This window comes from Sminthopsis crassicaudata, chromosome 1 (assembly GCF_048593235.1).
Source record: "Sminthopsis crassicaudata isolate SCR6 chromosome 1, ASM4859323v1, whole genome shotgun sequence".
Classification (NCBI taxonomy): Eukaryota; Metazoa; Chordata; class Mammalia; order Dasyuromorphia; family Dasyuridae; genus Sminthopsis; species Sminthopsis crassicaudata.
In genome coordinates, this window is record NC_133617.1 from 515,868,056 (window position 1) to 515,874,055 (window position 6,000).

Genomic DNA, 6,000 nt, shown 5'->3' on the forward strand with positions numbered 1-6,000 from the left:
ATTTCTTAAATGTGTAGGGACCGAGTCAAATTTATTTAAAATAAAAGTTATTCTCCAATTGATAATTAATCACAAGATATGAACTTTGCCCAAAGGGCAAAGGGCTATAAAATCAATCAAGGGCCAGATGAAGCCCCTGAGGACGTTTATGCGGCCCACCAGGTTATGGCAAATGGGCTGAAGGGTGGAGAGAGTGTGAGCTTTTGTTTTTGCTATAGTCCGGCCCTCCCACAGTCTGAGGGACAGTGAACTGGCCCCCTCTTTAAAAAGTTTGAGGACCACTGAAATCAAGCATATCCTTTGACTTAATATTACTACTAGGCATGAATCCCAAAGGAGATAAAAAAAAAAGAAAGAAAGAAAGAAAAGAAAGAAAGAAAGAGAAAGAGAGAAAGAAAGAAAGAAAGAGAAAGAAAGAAAGAAAGAAAGAAAGAAAAGGAAAGAAAGAAAGAAAGAAAGAAAGAAAGAAAGACGAAAGAAAGAAAGAAAGAAAGAAAGAAAGAAAGAAAGAAAGAGAGAAAGAAAGAGAGAAAGAAAGAAGAAAGAAAGAAAAGAAAGAAAGAAAGAGAGAGAGAAAGAAAGATGAGAAAGAAAGAGAGAAAGAAAGAAAGAAAGGAAAGAGAGAAAGAAAGAGAGGAAAGAAAAGAGAGAAAGAAAGAAAGAAAGAAAGAGAGAAAGAAGAGAGAAAGGGAAAGAGAGAAAGAAAGAGAGAAGAAAGAGGAGAAAGAAAGAAGAGAAAGAAAGAAAGAAAGAAAGAAAGAAAGAAAGAGAGAAAGAAAGAGAGAAAGAGAGAAAGAAAGAGAGAAAGAAAGAAAGAGAGAAAGAAAGAGAGAAAAGAAAGAAAGAAAGAAAGAAAGAAAGAAAGAAAGAAAGAAGAAAGAAGAAAGAAAGAAAGAAAGAAAGAGAAAGAAAGAAAGAAAGAAAGAAAAGAAAAAAGATCTGTATGTACAAAAATATTTATAGCATCACTCTTCTCAGGGCAAATAACTGGAATCTGAGGGGATGCCCATTAATTGAAGAATGGCTAAATTAATTGTGGCATGTGATTATGATGGAATTCTATTGTGCTATTGAAAATGATGAGCAGGATGCTTAGAAAAACCTAGCAAGACCTCCATGAACTCAAGCAAAATGAAATGTACAGTGTACAAAATAAGAGCAATCTTGTTGGATAATCAGCTGTGAATGGTTTTGCTATTCTCAGCAATACAATGATCCATGGCTACTCTGAAGGACTTATGATGGAAAATACTATCCATACCAGAGAAAGAACTGGTTGTGTCTGAATACAGACTGAAGCATACTTTTTAAAATTTTATTTTTCTTAGGTTTTTTTGTTTTTGAGAGGAGATTTGTTTTCTTTCACAGCATGATTTTTATGGAAATTTTTTGCATAACTTCACATATGGTTTTTTAATGGGGGCTGGGGAGTAAGGAGGAAGGGAGAGAACCTGGAACTCAAAGTTTTAAAAACAAATGTAAAAAACTTGCTTTACATATAACTGGGAAAAATAAAATATTAAATATAAAAGAAAATTAACTTTAGAAATCTCTCATCTATGCTACTGCAAGTCTCTCTCTACTTTAAACCATGATCCACAAAGCTGTCAAAGTGATTTCTTAATATACGGGTTCTAATAGTATCTCACTATTCAATAAATTCTAGAAGCTCCCCATTAATTCTAAAACCAAACTTTTCGGATTTGACAAGTAAAGTCTATTATAACATCATCTCTTTCTTCTTATCTTTCCAATCTTGCCTATTGCTCCCCCTCAGCATACTGTAGAGTCCAGCTCTATTGACCAACTGCTGCAATATGCCTTTGTGGCTGTACCTCCATGGTGAGAGGCATGATTTCCTTTCTTTACTCCTGCAAAGGTTTCCTTCAAGACTCAACATAATTATTGCATCACTTTATACAAGAAGCCTTTCTTGATTCTTCCTTGCTGCCCCCTCCCACCTCAGCTGTCAGAGTCCTTACCAAAACTATATTTTTAATACATACGTATAGCTTTATATGTTGTTTTCCCTGTAAAAAATATTCCCTAAGGACACACACTTAACACAATGCCAAGGACAGAATAGGCACTTAGTAAAAAACTACCAATTTATGACTGATTTTTTTCTTATTAGTATGAGCAGTGGGGATGCAAGGGAGATCTGATAAGTTTTCTAGACTCATAGATTTCTGACGGGTTCTTCAAGCTAGAAAAAAAAAGTGAATTGTCTTGACTTGCTATGTTTTTAACTTTGATGTCTCTGTTTTCTGCCAGTTGAAATAAAACATGTTTTATGTTTAATGCTTTGTTACCCCAAATGCTTGTTGTGGAGAACTGGACTTGAGTCTTGGGCAAGGGAACAAATAAAAAAACTGTAATTACTGACCCACTCTGAAGATTGCCCCCTATCCATGTAATCCAAGGCCTGAATGGATTATAAGTATTTTTAATAATTATAAATATTCTTGATTTTAACAGTGAGTATTCTAACTACTAATAAAAATTATATATTACAACAATTGCCAGTTTCATGAGTTGCTGTGGTTAATCTTATAAGTTCTATGTTAGTCCTGAAAAGACAGTCACCAAGCCTGTACACAAATCTTTTTAATTTAGTAGGACCTGCCACTAGCCAAAAAATTCAGGATCACTTCCAAGATATTACTGTAATCAAAACTTTTGATGAAAAAATTATGTTTAATAAAGTGCTTAAGAATCAGTTATATTGATTCAAACATTTTCAAACAATTTAAAACTTTTCCTTCTCAAATTGTTTTCAATACAGAAATTATCTCCCTTTTAAAAAATCTGTCATTAATTTAGCAACCATAAGTATAAAAAATGTACAAATGTTAGCGTAAAAATCATATAAGTATCTTTTCTGCTAATTTCTAATAACTTGAGAATTTACTCCCATCAACTTGGAACCATTTTATGGAAGATTTTTTTTTTTTTTAAGCTCCTTTTGAAGCCTACATAATCCAGCTTTGTACTATCCATGGCTGCCTTTAATAAATATTAAATATATATAATCAATACTGGTAAATGTTGATATTTGAGAATCTTAACTCCTCTTCCTCGAAAACACATATGCATAGTTCTGCATAAACACAGAAAATATCTTCCAAGTCCTGAGCCAATAAAACAATAATTGTCAATGTTGACAAGGGGCATAATAATTATTTCTCAAGGTAATGAGAATATGACAATGTGCTTTTAAAAAAAGCTTTTTGTGTATAATATTTCAAAATACTTAAGTATATTTTTTTAAAGTAAATCCTTTATTTGTTGTGAAAGGAAATATGTAAGCCACATTTTCTTGAGGGGAAAGTATTACAAATTATAAGGTTATTCTAAAGTGTGGTACATTTGCAAACTTTCCTTCCTCACGGGTATGTGTAAATACCTCACTCTCCCAGGCTTTTTAAATACAATAGAAACATCAATTTGAAATAGATTACATGAACAGTCATATTAATTACATTTTTCCACACAAAGTTATAGAATGGAACCCAACACACGCTACAAATTCCATTCCATATAACCTCCTTTCCTTCTTTAAGAAAGTCTTCAAAGACTAAAATCAGCTGCAGCTGGGTGGCCAAAAAAACAAAACAACAAAAAAAACTGCCCTCAAGCCACAACAATTAAAATAGATTAAAATCTAACAGATCGAACTTAAACCAGGAACATTTCAGTGAAGCTTTCCAACAGCAGTGTAGGAATTCTGCTGGTGGCAATCTTGAAGATGAATCATCACTGGTCAATTTCCTCGGACTCTCCTTAATTCTATTTTAAATCATCTTTTTTAGGGAGAGGAGGAGGAAGAACTTTTTTTTTTCCTCCAGGTGCCCTGCACTAATATGAGAGACTACCGAATTCCAATTTCATCTTTCATCCATCTTTGTACTCCCGGGAAACACGCCCCCTATACGCAGGTTTTAATAGAATTCTGAAGGGCAATCCTTAGGTTCAAGTCCTCAACAGACAAAGCGGGGTATTTAACTGGCATTTAGAGCATCTTGCAAGAAATATTTTTCCCTAGTAGTATCTTAGATCTGTCACGATAATCGTGACAGGACGGAGCCAAAATAAAGAGGGTTTTTTTGTTGTTGTTGTTTTTAAGATAGAGTTTTTAAAAGGGAAAAAAAAAAACCGTGGATCACTTCTCACAAATCTCGGGGATAAAAGGGAAATGCATCCAACACTTCCCCTCACGCGTCTCCTTTCCAGAAAGCCAGTGGGGTCCAACCAACCGAGAGAGCGCGCCTCCCTCTCCGCGCCAGCCCCGCCCCTCTCCAGGTTGGCCCCGCCCTCAGCTCGAGTCTCTCCTAGTCTCTCTTTTCCCAACCCCGCTCCCTCCCGCCGTCAAGTAACAGAGGCGCGAAGTGAGGAGCGTGACCTCTCTCCTCCCCCACCCCCTGCAGAGGTCAAGCTGTGGATGCAGAGGCGAGGGGAATGTGTGGGAACGTAGAACAGCACTTCTTTAGTTCAGCTTTTTCCTCCCCTCTCCCTTGCTTACCGGGTGGTCGTCTCCGGGGAGGCTCCAACTGTTAGGCGGGAGGGGAAGGGGGGGAGGGACCGAAGGAAGCCGGCACCGGGAGCCTCCTCCGTAATTTTAGAACTTTCCCGCCGCCGCGGCGCGCGCGTTCTCAGGCCCTCGCAGGGAATTCTGGGCGTATCAACAGGAGTTAGGATGTGTGTGTGCGCGCGCGTGCGCGCGCGGCGCATGCGCCCGGGCAACAGCAACGAATTAGGGAATTCGGTTACCTTTTGCTCCAGACCTTGTGGAGAAGAGAAGGGAGTGACCTGTGTTCTAGTCTCGTGATCCATTTGGACCCCCGCAAATAGTAACTCGCCACCGAGAAAGAATAGCTTGCCGAATTTTTTCCTCTCACTAAGGGAGAACTCTCAAAAGCAGGATGCATCCCCACTCTACAAACTTACCCAAACTTGCAGCATGCCTGGAAGCCCCTTTTAAGGTGCAAGGAACAAGTGAACAGGGAAGAAAAGAACTCTTAGGGGTCATTAGGGTCTCCGATTTTGAGCAGTACCGTCAAAATATAAACGAAATAAGGACATAATGGAAGTTCGTTCCTTTAAAATCCTTGGCGACGCTTTAAAAGGAAAGAAAATATTGAAAGGAAGGCAAGCCCAGAAGATGGATTTTCCTGGACATGGTCAAACCAGCCTCCTATCTTTGTGTAGGGATTTGTGCCCTCAAATCGCTTCCAGATAGTGCTGGGTTCAAATTCAAATTAGTTCCATGCTCTATTTAAACCATTTAAATAAATAGAAAGCAGCGTTTCTATAAATTTACGTTTTTATCAGCGGCTTTGGCTCACCCTATTTGCTATACTCTTATTTCTTTGTGGTTTCTCTAGGGTTGCTTTGTGTGTGTGTGTTTTAATTTAATACATAAAGTGTAAAAGGATTTCAGAAAAACTTTTAGGGTGCAACATTTTGGTATGAGAAGGAAACGCTGATTATTTGAGAATAACAGAATATAAGCTAGTACTTTATACCATGCTAGAATGGATTCATTGTGACATCGTGTATATTTTGAGGGGGAAAAAAACACCCCTTTATCACAGAGAGGTTTATCTCCACTGGCAGCCCCTGAAATATGGAGGAAAAAAAAACAAACTAGTAAATGGACTTGGCTCTTTGCAACCCCTTTTTGCTTTTACAAATTTCCATAGACCCTATCAGTGGTCCTCACACTTTTTAAAATAGGGGCCAGTTCACTGTCGCTCAGACTGTGGGAGGGCCAGACTATAGTAAAAACAAAAACTCCCACTCTATCTCCGCCCCTCAGCCCATTTGCCATAACCTGGGGGGCATAAACCACCTTAGCCGCATCTGGCCCTGGGCTGTAGTTTGAGAACCCCTGTCCTAGATGTTGCTGGATTACTTCCAGAAAAATCACTTTATTACAATAGTTTACATGCTTAGCTTATACCTGTTAGTAGATTTACTATGACTTTGTGAAGCAATAAT

General features: G+C 37.9%; 1 protein-coding gene across 6 annotated transcripts in view; it reads right to left on the minus strand.

The window, feature by feature from the left end:
- The window catches only part of FANCC (FA complementation group C), a 181,274-nt gene extending 176,611 nt beyond the window's left edge, over positions 1 to 4,663 (minus strand). For 3 of the 6 annotated variants that reach the window (XM_074281683.1, XM_074281680.1, XM_074281679.1), the window contains exon 1: positions 4,523 to 4,663. The gene's annotated coding sequence lies outside the window, so the exon portion shown is untranslated. The remainder of the gene's footprint in view (positions 1 to 4,522) is intronic. The other 3 variants (XM_074281676.1, XM_074281678.1, XM_074281681.1) reach the window with 2 other exon arrangements.
- Between the last annotated feature and the right edge of the window lie 1,337 nt (positions 4,664 to 6,000).